Below are 15,164 nucleotides of genomic sequence, written 5' to 3'. Positions count from 1 at the left end.
TTATATATCATTGAACCTTTCTTTCTGTACTAAGAGCCAAAACTGAGTTAAAGGTTCTTCTTTAAACTTCTTGGTGTAGTCAGGGTCCCACCACTTCTTCTTCTTCTTCTTCTTCTTCTTCTTCTTCTTCTTCTTCTTCTTCTTCTTCTTCTTCTTCTTCTTCTTCTTCTTCTTCTTCTTTTTTAAAGATCTATTTATTAGAATCAAGGAAGACCGCCGTCTCATTCAGAGGTTGCATTTGTTGGGAGAAGCTTCATGCACTTTGGCCAAAAGTCCCAGGCCCTGTGCTATTTGCCTTTTCTAGAAAAGGCAAAGCCATTTTAATTCTCTTTTTGCTAAATATTATCTAGAATTCTATTGCCTTTTACAATTTTATCATCTGGAATTCAGCTTTCATGTTATAAGTTCAAGGCTCAGCCTCTAATACACACACAGACAAACTTGGCTCTGTCTTTAGGATTTTTACCCTCTGACTGGGCCCTTGGCTGCATGCGCCATTTCTTTTGTATTTTCCCTTATTTTTGTGAGCCCTCCAATAAATTGTCTTCCTTCTGCCACACAAAAGATCTATTTATTTATTTGTTAATTTATTTTCTTTTATGTGTATGGATGTTTTGCCTGCATGTATGTTTGTGCACTATGTGTGTGCAATGCCTGCAGAAGAGGGCATCAAATCCACTGGAATTGTAGTTAAATACAATTGTTAGCTGCCTTGTAGGTGCTGAGAATAGAACCCAGGTCCTCTAGAAGAACAAGCAAAGCTCTTAACCACTGAGCCCAGTTCCACCACTTCTTGAAGGCTTAATATTAATCTTAAACCCTCAGATTACTTGCCTGATCCTAAATTGGAAAGTTCAGCTTTAGGCATTTGGGCAGTGATGACTGGACCTTAGGGAGGGGAAACTTGTGAAATTGACTAAAGGAGAGAACTTCACACCTACGAGTATATTTTACATAGTCAAACAAGATGTCGTTGGTTCCATTTCAATATTTCTGACCTGTTTCCAGAACCTCACTCCTTTGTCGGTGCGAACATCCCACTTACATCATGCATACTGTTGCAGCAGCCTCGGGCTAGTTTCAGAACTGCGGTCCTCTGCTGTCTAGAGAATGGAGAGAGAGCAAAGCTCCCCTCGTGCTCTGCTTGTGGTAGTGGTCCCCTCACCCACCATCTCTTCCCTTCAGTCTTTTTAGATTCTGTCAGGAACTGTGGGTTTTATGCCAAGTAGCTTTGACAAGGATAATGAGAAAGTGGTTCTTTCTCATCTCACTTAATAATAAAACTAGGCAAACCAGGAATTCCTTTTAAGATTTACCTTAGTAGATGATATTTTAGGCATTGTATAAATGACCTGTGAAAAAATGAGCAGTGGGAAAGTACAGATTCCTACTTGTGAGTTAGTTTTTGTCAGCCTGACACAAAGCTAGACTTAGCTGGGAAGAAAGCATCTCAGTTACAGAACCTCCTCCATCAGACTGGCATGTGAGCAGTTTTCTTGGTTGTTGATAGATGTGGAAGGTCCCAGCCTGCTGGGGTGTAGAACCCTGTGCAGGTCCTGGGAAGAGGTGTAAGAAGGGGATTCTGAAGCAACCCAGTAAGCAGCAGCCCTGGTTTCCCTGCGGATGGGTCTGTGAGCCAAGTAAACCCTCTCCTCCCCAGGCTGCTTTCGCCCGTGTTGTATCATAGCAGCAGGAGCAAGCATGGCCACCACTGTCAGAGAAAATTGCCCGGAGGACCTGGTTTGGCTCTTGGGATGTCTAGGTCGAAGTGTCTGCTCTTTGAGACCTGTGCCAATCCTACTTCAATAGAGACAGAAATAAATGCTTCTCCTTGCCTTCTGGGCCAGCCGAGAAATGTCTGTCATACTGCATTTGAAGGTTCCTCATATAAAATGTTAAAACCTGGGGCTGGAGAGATGGCTCAGTGGTTAAGAGCATTGCCTGCTCTTCCAAAGGTCCTGAGTTCAATTCCCGGCAACCACATGGTGGCTCACAACCATCTGTAATGAGGTCTGGTGCCCTCTTCTGGCCTGCAGACATATACACAGACAGGATATTGTATACATAATAAATATTTAAAAAAAAAAAGTTAAAACCTGGTATCCAACATCAAAACCTTTGGTATTTGCTTCAACTTGAAAGAATGAGACTCTCCTGATCTCTCTTTCCTTATCAAAGTAGACAAAGTATTTGAAACAGGGTCTTACTATGTTGCTCTGGCTGGCCTGGAATTCACAATATTGACCAGAGAGCTGCCTGCCTCTGCTTCTGCTTCCCAAGTGCTGGAATTAAAGGTGTGTACCACTTTGTCCAACCAAGTAGACAGATTTCTTAAATAAGCAGTTGGACACTCTGGCCCCTCGGGCACTTGAGTCCACATACACATCTACATACTCACACTTGCATATTTAATTCTTTTCAGAAGTACTTCAAAAGCGATGTTCATAAAAGAAAATGTTACTAAGGTGTTGGGGACCAGCCCCAGCAAAAAAAACAACAAAACCAAACCATTTCTTACCTGCATAGAGGTGTGGGAAAAATAAAGACACAATTCACAGAAATCGGGAGGGAGTTTCAGGGATTATTCAAATCCCCAAATCACCCATGTTTATTTTTCAAACAGCTTTTATATCAACATAAACTGAGGGGGAAGGTAACTTCCCCCTCATTAGCATTCTGTTTCCTAGGTAGTGGGGAATGACTTAAGTCTTGGCTTACCTATATCCATTTGGTCAAGTAGGTTGAAAACACCTCTCCCCCAAGTGACCTCATAGTTATAATGGAAGGAGCAGAATTACATTAGCATGTCCTGGCACCTGTTGGGATTGCTTTACTTCAAAAGAGCCAGGCGATCCCCTGGAAGGTGCAAATTGTGCCTGTAAGTTGCTCAGATTCTCTGACCACCAGACAGTGTGGAATATGGGCCTGCATATTTCGGCCCCTACACTTTTGTTTTGTTTTGTTTGTGTTCAAGACGGTCTTACTGTGTAGCTTTTGTTTTCAAGACTGGGTCTCACTGTGTAGCTCTTACTGTTCTGGAACTCACTATGTAGCCTCGAACTTACAGAGATCCACCAACCTCTGTCTCCCAAGCGTGGTATCAAAAGTGTACACCACTGTGCCTAGCTTGACACATGCTTTTGATTCTAGCATTTGAGAAGCAAAGACAGATGGATCTCAGAGTTTGAGGCCAGTCTGGTCACAGAGTGATTTCCAGGATAGCCAGAGCTACACAGAGAAAGCCTGTCTCTAAAAACCAAATTGGATTTCATTAAAATTAAGAACTTTTGTTAAACAAAGACAGCATTACATTTGTGAAAAGGTAGATCGGTACTATATGTGTAAGGTTTTGACTAAGAATTCATATATAGAGTATATAAAGAACTATGAATCTGTAAAAAATAGAAGTTCATTTTTAAGTAATTATACTTTTTTTATTATTTTTTGAGTGCATATGGGTATTTTGCCTATATTCTGTAATGTATTTTGCTTGTATTCTGTAAGCAATGTGTGTGTGTGTGTGTGTGTGTGTGTGTGTGGTGCCCAAGAGGATCAGAAGGACTCCCTGAAACTGGAGTTACAGACATGTGGGTGCTGGGAATCTAAGCCAGGTCCTCTGGAAGGGCAGATAGTACTCTTAACAACTGAGCCATCTCTCCAAGTTTCATTCTTTAAAATCAGCAGAAATGCTTTATCAAATAAGATAATCAAACAGACAATAAGCATTGAAAAGTTTAAGGTTTCTGTCTCACAACCGCAACCTAGTCTTGAGAGCTTGAGAGATAGAACAAGAGGATCAGGAGTTAAAGATCATCTTCACCTGAATGGCAGGTTCACGGCCAACCTGAGTTAATGAGACTATTTAAAAGGAAGGAAGAAAAGTTAAAGCTTTGCAGCTTCCTTACTTACAAGGTAACTGAAAAATGCTCAGAATGATTACAGTGGGAAAAGATTGATAGTGTTGGCAAAGCTGTTAAAGTTAGGATGCCATCATAATTTGGACAAATCTGAATAGGTACAACTGTCAGAGAAAACTTTGTAAATGTCTGCTGAGGCTAAGCATAGGACCCAGCAACCTTACTCTTAAGCTCTACCTAAGGGATATGATTATTTTGTGTCTCCGCTGAAGATAAATACAAGAGTATTCCCAGCTGCTTTATCCATAGTAGCCAAAAGTTGGAACAAACTGAAATATCCACTGAAGGAAAGTGAATGAGCAAAGTGTATGGTAGCCATATAAAAAAATTGGACAAACCATGAAAGGAACAGACTGTTGATCCACACACTGATGTGGATGAGCCTCATGGTTATAATCTTGAGTGAAAGAAGACAAGTCAGCCACAAAGGAGCCTGTCCCCTATGATTCTGTTTGTGAGGTGTCAGAGTAGTGGTTACTCTAGGGTAGGATATTTCTTTTAATTTTTTTCCTTTATTTTATTTAAAGAAAAAGTATCTTTTATTTACATATCAATCCCAGTTCCTACTCCCTCCCCTCCTCCCATTCCCTCCATCTTACCCCCCATCCCACTCCCATCCACATTGCTTTGAGGAAGGACCAAGCCCCTCCCTCCGACTATATCAACACCGAGCAAGGTATCCCTCCAAAGAGAAAGGGTTCTAAAAAACCCTGCAGTCTACCCCAGCCATACAACTGTCACCCATACTCTGAGGACCTAGTTTGGTCCTATGCTGATTTCTTCTCTATCTGACCAGAATTGGTGAGGTCCCATTAGCTCAGGTAAGCTGTTTCAGTGGATAGGCATCCTCATTGTGGTCTTGACCTCTTTGATCCCACTCTTCAGTTGGACTTTGGGTCCTCAGCCTCTGCTTTCATTGGTTACTGGATGAAGGTTCTATAGTGACATTTAAGAGCGATATCAATCTGACTATCTGGGATCTAGGGTTGGATATTGAGCCTAAAGTCACCTCTTGATCTGGCTGTGGTGCATTGGTGTATGTATACTTAGGAAATAATGCATTTAGCATTATTAATGCATAGTACTATGTTATATTAATTGTCATGTATAATTGTCATGTATAGGTGTATGGTACAGAGGATCAAACCCCAGGGCTTCACACTCGATAAACATTCTACCCATGAGGTACATACCTATCTTACATTGTATTGTAAAATAAGTTTGACAAAAATGAATCCAAAATGGAAGCTGCAAAACCAAGCATGTAGACAAAGGAGAAAATGTCTTTTGTCTGCAGAAAGCAGCGGTCCTACATGAACATGGAGGTCTCTGTCTGACTTAGAAGAGCTGGCTAAGTCTGATCGTTCACCTCCATACAGCTCTTTAAACCGTCACTCTTAAATATTGTTTGTTTTCTTTATATTTTGTTCAGTATCTGCTTATTAAATGTACTTATATTAAGAGCAAACAAAAAGGAAACCAAGTGAAGTTACTCCTCCATTAACAAAATGAAAAGGAAAGGAAAATTAATGAAAGGCTCCTTTTGCTTCTATGGTATTTACCTTATTCCCTGTGAGTCTAGTGCTTTTAACAACCTCATTAACTCTGTAGAGAGAGAGATCTGACTTGAAGGGACAGAGAGAACAGAATCAGGAGGCCCCAGAAGTTTAGATGGCATGGTAGGAAACTGCAGCAGAAAACCAGGAGTGTTATCAGATCAGAGGCACCTCCACCCTTGCCCATCCCTCTCTTCCCTATCCCTTCTCTCTTCCTTTTTTGTATTTTCTTTGTATTTTGAGACAAGGTCTCACTGTGGAGCCTGAATTAGCCTTAATTTCTGGCAGTCCTCCTGATGCATCGGTCTTCCAAGTGCTAGGGTTACAAGCGTGAGCCACCATACCTGGCGGGGCTGTCCTGCTCTCCCACTCACCTTTACCGTACAAGTGTTCCACCCTGCTTTCTCCCCAGCACTATATTCCATCCTTTGCTTTCTTACAGTCCTTTTCTGGGTGAAATCCTAGCGTCCTGTCTTTACCCATCTTCTGATTACGCCTGGAAGCTCTCGATTACAAGACCCTTTCTTCATCTCACAGCCACTCCCTTCTTTCTATCAGTGCTGTCCGCACTGGCTCTTGGCCTGTTGTGTTTAGTGCAGATCCTTAAACATCATTTTTTGCCATTCTCTTATACCTTGCGTGGGTTATCTTTGTTCATATAAACATGCCCAGAACCTATATTGTGTAGGATGCTATAAAATATAAATATTTTTGAATGAATAATCTATTTCACAAGATAAACAAACGCTGCCTAAGAGCAGTTTGCCCTTCTCAGTGCAGTCTGTATTCCACATACAAACACAGGATAATTTGTCCTTTTTTCTTTTGTAAAAATTTTGTCTTCTAGGTATGTTTATTTGTCTGCATGTGTGTCATATACATACCTAGTGCCTGTAGAGGCCATAAATGGGCATCAGATCCCTGGAACTGGAGTGTGTGTGGATGCTGGAAATCAAACTCGGGTCCTCCATAAAAGTAGCCAGTGCTCTTACCCACTGAGCCATCTCTGCAGCCCTGGAGAGGGATTTCTTTATTCAGAGTCTCTGTAGAGCATGTAAGGCCTGCTACATTCATGTTGCATGAGTCAGTCACTTCTTTTGCTGCCGTTGGTTACTAAGTGACTGTTATCTTCAGTGAAACCAGTTTCTATCTTTGCTGTCCTTTCCAGGGTGCAAGGATTGCTTCCCAGAAAGAGGCACATTAGCTTGCTCCGTAGTTCTTGTACTTTTCTGTGAACTTGAAAGAACAGGACCATGTTCTAGTCATCCTTAATCTCTAGTGTGTAGCATTGAATGGATGCATCCCTAGTTTGTTTTCAATGTTCTCTTTTTTTTTTTTTTTAGGGATGGGGTGGGATCAAAATTAGTCTAATCGTCTGTCTCAGCCTCTCCAGCCTAGCAGTCTGTATGTTCAAAGTGTAATAACGTGAACCAGAGCTCTGTATCTAAGGACTAAGTCCTCAGGGCGGGTGGAAACGTTCTTGTTGGGCTTTGACTGTTACTGCCAGGGGACAGAAGACCAGGTATTCTAGTAAAATTGCTTTCTAGCTTTAGGTCACAAGGTGGCGCTGTGAAACCAGTTTTGCTCATTGGTTGGATTCCAGGCTCACATGCTCTCCTGACCTCGTGTTAGTCAAACATCAGGATCACCTGGTTACTGGTTAAAGCACTCTTTAATGAAATTTGTACCCAGAGCTTGAGTTGTTGATCTAGAGCAGTGGTTCTCAACCGTCTAATGCTGCCACCCTTCAATACAGTCTATGTCATAGTGACCTCAACCGTAAAATTATTTTCATTGCTATTTCATAACTGTAATTTTGCTACTGTTATGAATTGTAATGTAAACATTTATAGAGATAGAGGTTTGCCAAAGGGGTTGCGACCCACAGTTTGAGAACCACTGGTCTAGAGAGTCCTGTGAGCTTCTGGTTTTAAGTTAATACTCTATAAGCAATTTTAGCATCTGGCTTTTCTCCAACAGTGGAAGGTGTTTGGTTACCTAGAGAGATCCATGTTGAATAGTCTACATAGCAAATTCCAGAACAGGCAGGATTACATAGAGAAATCCTGTCTCAATTTAAAAAAATAAAATACACATATACGTCTCAAATTTTTAAAAATATATACATACATACATGCACACGCACACACACACACATTCATATAGTCTGCCATATGGACTAAATATTCCACTTGATTATGCAAAGATATCTGTCAGAAATATAATTAACTCCTTCAGTAAAATTAAATTTCTAGATATTCAAAATATGAACTCAAACTCTTGGTGAATAATGTTCAGGGGACAATAAATTTGTTCAGTCACAGTTGTTCAGGTCTATTTCTCCTGGAGGTGGGGAGGTTCATCCTTGGGACTAAGGGTCAGACTGTTTTGGAAAAACAAAAGCAGCATCTTGTGGTCAGAAGCTTGATGTTTGAGTCTAGGAACACGAGGCCCGTTTGGGAAGCATAGTGGGGTGAGGGGAGTGTATCATCAGTCATTCCTGTGGAACAGTAGAGACAGAGGCAAAGGAAGAGAAGAGGAGGAATGAGAGGCATAATTAAGAGTTTATCGGGTTACTAAACACAATTAAGTGGACATTATACCTATTTCTAGTGTCTTCTAGGATTCTTTATATTCTATGTGTTGAATTATAGAAATTACAAAATATTTCAGGTTCCATATAGGTCATCCTAAAGCAGAAACTCTTATGGAGAAATTTTCTCCCTGTAATCTACATGAACCAGCTCTGAGTTAGAATAGTACAGCCTTCACCCAAACATCAGCGTACTGGGGAAATGGGTGCCGTGTGCATTGGAAATCATGTTGGCATCATCAGGCAGCATCAGATGAGTTACTTAGCCATGGATTTATGGTAATGGATTTCGGACTTTGTGAGGTCTACACTTGGAAGCTTCTTTGGTTCCCCATTGTGGTTTTGAGTGAGAATGTTCCCCCTCCCCCATAGACTCATAGATTTGAGTGCTTGGTCACCAGGGAGTCTCAATATTTGAAAAGATTACGAGGTGTGGGGGCTAGAGAGATGGCTCAGAGATTAAGAGCATTGCCTACTCTTCCAAAGGTCCTGAGTTCAATTTCTAGCAACCACATGGTGGCTCACAACCATCTGTAATGGGGTCTGGTGCCCTCTTCTGGCCTGCAGACATATACACAGACAGAATATTGTATACATAATAAATAAATAAATTTTTTTAAGAATAAAAGATTATGAGATGTGGCCTTGTTGGAGGATGGATCACTGGAGGTGGGCTTTGAAGTTTTCAAAAGCCCAAGCTAGGCTCTCTTTCTTCCTGCTGCCTATGGATCCAGATATAGAACTCTCAACTGCTTCTCCAGCATCCTAGCTGCCTGCAGTGCTTTCATGCTCTCCACCATGCTCCCTGCCATGATGACAATGGACTAAACCTCTGAACTGTAAGCCAGCCCTAATTAAATGCTTTCTTTTATAAGGGTTGCCATGGCCATGATGTCTCTTCACAATAGAGCACTAAGATACTTAATACTGAGCTAGATATGATATTTCTAATCACTTTTCTTTTTTCTTCCAAGACCTTGGCCAAGTATTTTTATCCTGCTAGAGCAATAAAGAGGTCCAGCTGAGTGTTTTTTTAACAACTAACAAACTAAGTACAGAAGTCTACAGTAGTCTGGGCTATTAGGGTCTGGTCCGCTTTGCATCCTGCCTTAAGTTTAAGGTCTTTTGCACACTGACCCTTATATCACCTCCTACTGTGATCTTGATGCATTGTACAGCAAGTCACTGGCTGAAAATATTTTGGAAATAACCTTTTATTCTTCCTTTAGGGATGTTTTTACTTGACTCATTCTAACGTGTTGGCCAGTGCTTCCAGGTACCACTCACATTTGGGTGTGCAGCAGCAGCCAGTTGTTGAACAATAAAGACAGTGGCAGCTTTGTTTTGATCTGGGCAGTGGTGATGTACCCCTTTAATCCTAGCACTGATGGGGAGGGGCAGACGCAGGCAAATTTCTGTGAGTTTGAGGCCAGCCTGGTCTACACAGTGAGTTTCACGACAACCAGAGCTAGAGAGAGAGAGAGAGAGAGAGAGAGAGAGAGAGAGGAGAGAGGAGAGAGGGAGAGAGAGAGGAGAGAATGGATTTCTGAGAGCAAGTCAGAATAGAGGCATTCTTATAATGGTGGCGCATACCTTGTATTCCAGCACTCCAATAGGCAGAGGCAGGTGTATCTATGTAACTGGAGGTTTCTCTTCCCCCTGCCAATTCACAAATAACCACTCTGAGGTTTGATATTAATTACAAACTGTTTGGCCTATTAGCTCAGGTGTTATTAACCTGTTCTTAGAATTTTAATTAACTAATTTCTGTTGTGTGTTTTGCACGAGGCTTGTGGTTACCTCACATCTCCTCTGGTGGCTGCTACTGTCTGCTTGACTCCGCCTTCTTTTCCCTGTCCTTTTGCTTGGATTTCCCACCTAGCTATAAGCTGCCCTGCCAAAGCAGCTTCTTTATTAATAAATAAAACATATTCACAGCATGCAGAAGGGAATCCCACATCATATCTACGTGAATTCAACACCAGCCTGGTCTACAAAGTGAGTTCCAGAACAGCCAGGGCTACACAGAAAAAAACCCTGTATCAAAAAATAAAAAAAGAAAAGAAAATCACTCAGTCCTCATAGAGCAATGAAAATTTTCTTTTTCGGGAAATATGCCAAGAATGGAGGCTAGAGTAGAAATGGACATTGCAGGTATTGTTGGTGGAGTGGTATTGTGGTGTCAAAAAAAACTTTCTGAGAAAAGACAGGAGGCTTTAGATTTTTTCATATTGTTTTGTTTGCATTTCATTGAGACTCTGGTCATCTCTACCCATCTTGCTCACCCTTATTCCAAAATGGAATCATGATTCTGAGAAGTCTGCATTAAAACAAACCCAACATTTGTTTATTTTTTGAGAATTTCATATGTGTATAGGATATATTTTATGTCTTGATCATATTCAGCCCTCCATTTGTCCTCTCTAATTTCCCTCCCACTGTCGAGATGGTTCAGTGGATAAAATCACTTGCCACAAAGCCTGCTGATCTGCGTTCAATCCCCAGGACCCATATAGTACAAGGAGAACCAATTCCACATGCAAGTACCAGTATATATGCCTATACTCAGAAGAAAGAGAAAATTTAATCATAAATATTTAAACAACCATTTGGCAACATATCCATTTAGCAAGCGATAGTAATAATATGTTCCTCCCTAGAGCCTTGGCCTTCCTCGCCATGGTCCTTTGACCAAGTTTACAGTACTAGGGATGGATTCTCTCTTCTGAATGCAGGCCTCAAATTCAGTGGGAGTGTGGTTGGCCACTCCCATAACAGGCTGCTATTGCACAGTGGGCACATCATGCTTGGGAGAATGGTATTGTAGCATAACCTGCAGGGTCTCCTGCTGGATAAGATACTTGGATGGTTTTTCTACTCCTGTAGCCTGCCCGTCTTTTAGCGCTATGAAAGCTAGCCAGCAGAGAGGGAGCTTCCACTTCCGTTTAAACTTGATCAGTCTGTGCTGCAACCAAAGTGTAGTCCTCAGCAGTAGGACCTTACATCTAGTTCTGACGGGCAACCAAGAGCAATGATGACAGTGGTGGCACACACGCCTTTAACCCCAGCACTCAGGAGGCAGATGCAAGTGGATCTTTGTGAGTTCAAGACCAGCCTGATCTACAAAGCAAGTTCCAGGACAACCAGAGCTGTTACACAGAGAAACCCTGTCTTTAAAAATTTTTTTTAATTATTATATTTACATATGTATATGTGTGTGAGTGCACACATGCCACAGTGCAAATGTTGCAGAGGACAGCTTCTAGAAGTTGATTTTTTCTTCTACCATGTGAGTCTGGGCATGGATATGGAATTGTCAGGTTTGGTGGCGAGTACCTTACCTGCTGAATGAACTATCACTCTAGCTCTCCATATAGCTCTTAAAAATGTCCTTGGTTTTAGTTAACTTTCCCCCTCAACACTTCCTTTCCTCTACCCCCTCATCCTCACTTAAACTTTCGTACCCGGTAACCACCCCCAATACTCACATCACTTATGTTCTACTACTACTACCACCACCATGACTACCCCACCCCACTCTGCTGGCCTAGGTCCCTCCTGCCCCTGACCATGAGCCCTTTAGCTTACTGGCCTCTACAGCATTGCAAATTAAACACACATCTAAAAATTCAAAGTTAGACTGGGCGATGGTGACTCAATCCTTTAATCCCAGCACTCAGGAGGTAGAGGCAGTTGGATCTTCTTGAGTTTCAGGCCAGCCTGCTCTCCAGAGTGAGTTCTAGGACAGCCTCCAAAACTACACAAAGAAACCCTGTCTCAAGAAACCAAACCAATCAACTAACCAAACAAACAAACAAAAATTCAAAGCTAGGATGTATGTGATAGAGAACATATGGGGGCCTGGGTTACCACACTCAGAATAATATTTTCCAGTTCCATATAGTTTCTTGCAAATTTCATAATTTTGGTTTCTTTCATAGCTGAATAAAATTCCACTGTATATAGGTACAACATTTTTGTTGTTCGTCCAGACTGACTCTGTTTCCCAGTTACTGTGAATAGAGCAGCCGTGAGCATGGATGTGCACATCTCTCTGTAGTAGAGTCTTTGGGTATGTGCCCAAGAGTGACGTAGCTGGATCATACAGAAACCTACATTTTAAAAAGTTCTAGATCACCTTTAATCCCAGCACAGTAGAGGCAGAGGCAGGCAGATCTCTGTGAGTTCAAGGCCAGCCAGGTCTATATAGTGAGTTTCAGGTCAGCCAGGACTATGTAAAGAGACTCTGTTTCAAAAACACAAAATTTTTTTCCAATAAAAAATAAAGTTGTAGATATCCTCCCTCTAGGCCCTTACTGTGGTCTTGGCGTATAATCCATGCTAACCTTCACCTTGTGTCTCCTGAATGTTGGAATTCTAGGTGTATGCTATTATCCCTGGTGTCTCTGTCTCTGTCTGTCTGTCTGTCTCTGTGTGTGTGTGTGTGTGTGTGTGTGTGTGTGTGTATTACACTTGGAACTATGAACCATAGAATCTTTTATACTTTTTTTTATTTAATTTTTAAGAGTGTGTGCAGCAGGGTTGCACTGGAAACCAGCAGAGGGCTTAGGTCCCCTAGAACAGAAGTTACAGGTAGTTATGAGTCCCCCAGCCTGTGTGGTAGGACTCATAACTCCTCTGAAAGAGCAGTGCATTCTCTTAACCATTGAAGCAGCACCCTAGCCCTGAGCTGTAGAATCTTGACAATACTGGATCCTGACGATGAAGGAAAGCTGCCTCTAAGCCTTTTCTCCTGGAAAAATAGATGATTCCTTATTCTCTCAGGGAGTGGTCAGCTGCATTCTCCATTTCTGCTGAGAATAGCTGTTTATAAGACTCACTTTCTGGAGTTATTATTCCATCCTTCTGGAAGGAATCTCATTTTGTTCTCTATGAATCAGGTGTTTAGGTGCCCTCTTTGTGTGAAAGAGGAATATTCCTACCCAGAAGTGCAGGAAGGAAAAAAGTCACTGGAGCCTCAGACACCTGCACTGTAACCAAATTGCAAATGGCTGGTCAAGGAGCTTGGGTTGGAATGGGATAGACCCACAGGCCAGTGCTGGCCTGACTAGAAGGGACAGAGAAAATTGCTGTTGACTGATAGAAGGGGTTTGGCAGAGGCCCCGGCTCCCTGTTGGGGATTTGAGCTCATGCAAACCTTGCTGTTGAGCGGGTGGGGCTGTCCAAGCTTGTTTCTGGTGAGTCTTGTTTCACCCCCACCCACCCTCAGTTCCACAGATGCTGGTTTATTGCAAGCTCCATGCTGACTGTAGACTGAAAGCCTCTTATTGTTTTTGAGCTCATGTTTAGATAACTGCACATGCCTGTGGTGGCCAGGGCACCCTGTAAAGGAAATGCCTGGGCTCCAACAGCCCAGCCTTTCTTTCTCTGTATGAGTGAGTGTAGATTGTATTCAGGACATTATAAGACCATTTATTTCTTTGCAGGATTTATTACTTGAGGGATTCTAGGCTTCTCCTCAGTACTTGGAATTTTGATATGGTTTTTTTTTGTCTTTTCTCCCTTCCATCCATTCTACCCAGAAGGATTACAGGCTATTTTAACCAGGCCTTCTTTCTATACACAGCTGGGATACCGCAGCACTCCTCCCCTTGGTGAGAAGATTGCTTTGGGAGGGTAAGGTAGGCATGACTGTGGCAGGGTTAGCAGGTTGTTTTTATGACCATGGTAGGGTTAGCAGCCACCCCTGCACTGATGTTTTCAGGTCAGCTCTTCCTTAGATTATCTTCATTGTCCTCTTTTTCATCACTCTCCTGTCCCAAAAAGCTTCCACTTGGGTGCTCAGTAAGCCATAGAGCACTTACTGCTTTTGCAGAGGACCCAGGTTAGATTCCCAGCATCCCCTCGGTGGTTCACAGCCGTCTGTAACTCCAGTTCAGTGGGGCTGATGCCTTCTTAGGACCTCCATGGGCACCAGGTACACATACTTATTTGCAAGTAAAATATACACAATACATAAAGTAAATTACTATAATTTTTTTAAAAATCTGAATCTGGGCTAAGTATGTAGTTCATTTCCTCGCATGCATGCAGCGCTAGGTTCAGTCCTCAGCACCATGCATGAACCTGCTGTGGTGGCACTCACCTGACAAGTCAGTCAGGACCTGTTGTCAACAGTCGTTTATCATTTAGAAACATAGTGGGTTTCCTTTAGGATTTTTTGTTGTTGTTTGTTTTGTTTCATGTACGTTGGTGTTTTGCCTGCGTGTATGTCTGTATGAGGTTGTCAGATCCCCTGGAATTGGAGTCACAGACAGCTGTGATTTCCCATGTTGCTGCTGGGGCTTGAACCTGGGTCCTCTGGAAGAGCAGCCAGTGCTTACCAGCCCCCATCTCCACCCCAAACTGCCAAAAACAAAAACTTGTTTTAACTCTGTGTGTGTGCGAGAGTGACATGTGCCACTGTGTGTATGATACATACATGTGCCATTGTGTGTGTGAGTGTGATTCACGTGCCATTGTGTGTATGAGTGACACATGTGCCATTGTGTATGTTCTGCTGAAGCAAGTTCTCCCTCTACCACATGCATCCTGGAAACTGAGCTCGGGTAGCAGGCATCTTACTGATTCATCTTTTAACAAATTGAAAAGAAAAATAAATACTTCTTATGCTTGTGCAATCATTGAAAATTACCCAGAGGAACACCGATGGTTCTTGTCCTTCTAATACAAAAGAGAAATATATTGTTTAAGAATCTATTATTAGTTAATCTCAGTACTCATGAAAGACCCTCAGAGAGTGTCTTTCAGTCTGGGGAGACCCTTCCCAAGGAACAGCGAGACCACTTGTGTTGATGCAAATAGCAAGAGGTTTATTCAGATACACAGGTACCTGGGGCGTCCAAGTCTCTCGGAGGACTGGCGCGCTGTCAGGCTGGGGTAGCGGGTTTTTATAGGGTAAAGGGAGCAGAAGCGCGGTTACAGAAACGAGATGCATAGTTACAGGGTTTTCATTGGTCAGTTTGAATATGGCCGAGTTCAAGTCAGGACAAGGTCCCTGGTTCCCGAGAATTCAGATATGGGCTGCCTTGGCTCTTGTCTAGGGCAGACAGGGTGTCTTTCTCGGTATTCACCGTT

General features: G+C 42.3%; 1 protein-coding gene and 1 non-coding gene across 3 annotated transcripts in view; both read left to right on the top strand.

Annotated features, from left to right (window-relative positions):
* Dcaf5 (DDB1 and CUL4 associated factor 5) overlaps positions 1-15,164 on the top strand; it is a 116,314-nt gene that overhangs the window by 51,671 nt on the left and 49,479 nt on the right. The gene's annotated exons all lie outside the window — the stretch shown is intronic.
* Positions 5,158-5,297, top strand: LOC113456963. The gene has a single exon (XR_003377653.1).

This window comes from Microtus ochrogaster, chromosome 1 (assembly GCF_000317375.1).
Source record: "Microtus ochrogaster isolate Prairie Vole_2 chromosome 1, MicOch1.0, whole genome shotgun sequence".
NCBI lineage: Eukaryota > Metazoa > Chordata > Mammalia > Rodentia > Cricetidae > Microtus > Microtus ochrogaster.
The sequence above is the reverse complement of the archived record's forward strand: the minus strand, read 5'-3'. Positions and strand labels throughout refer to the sequence as shown.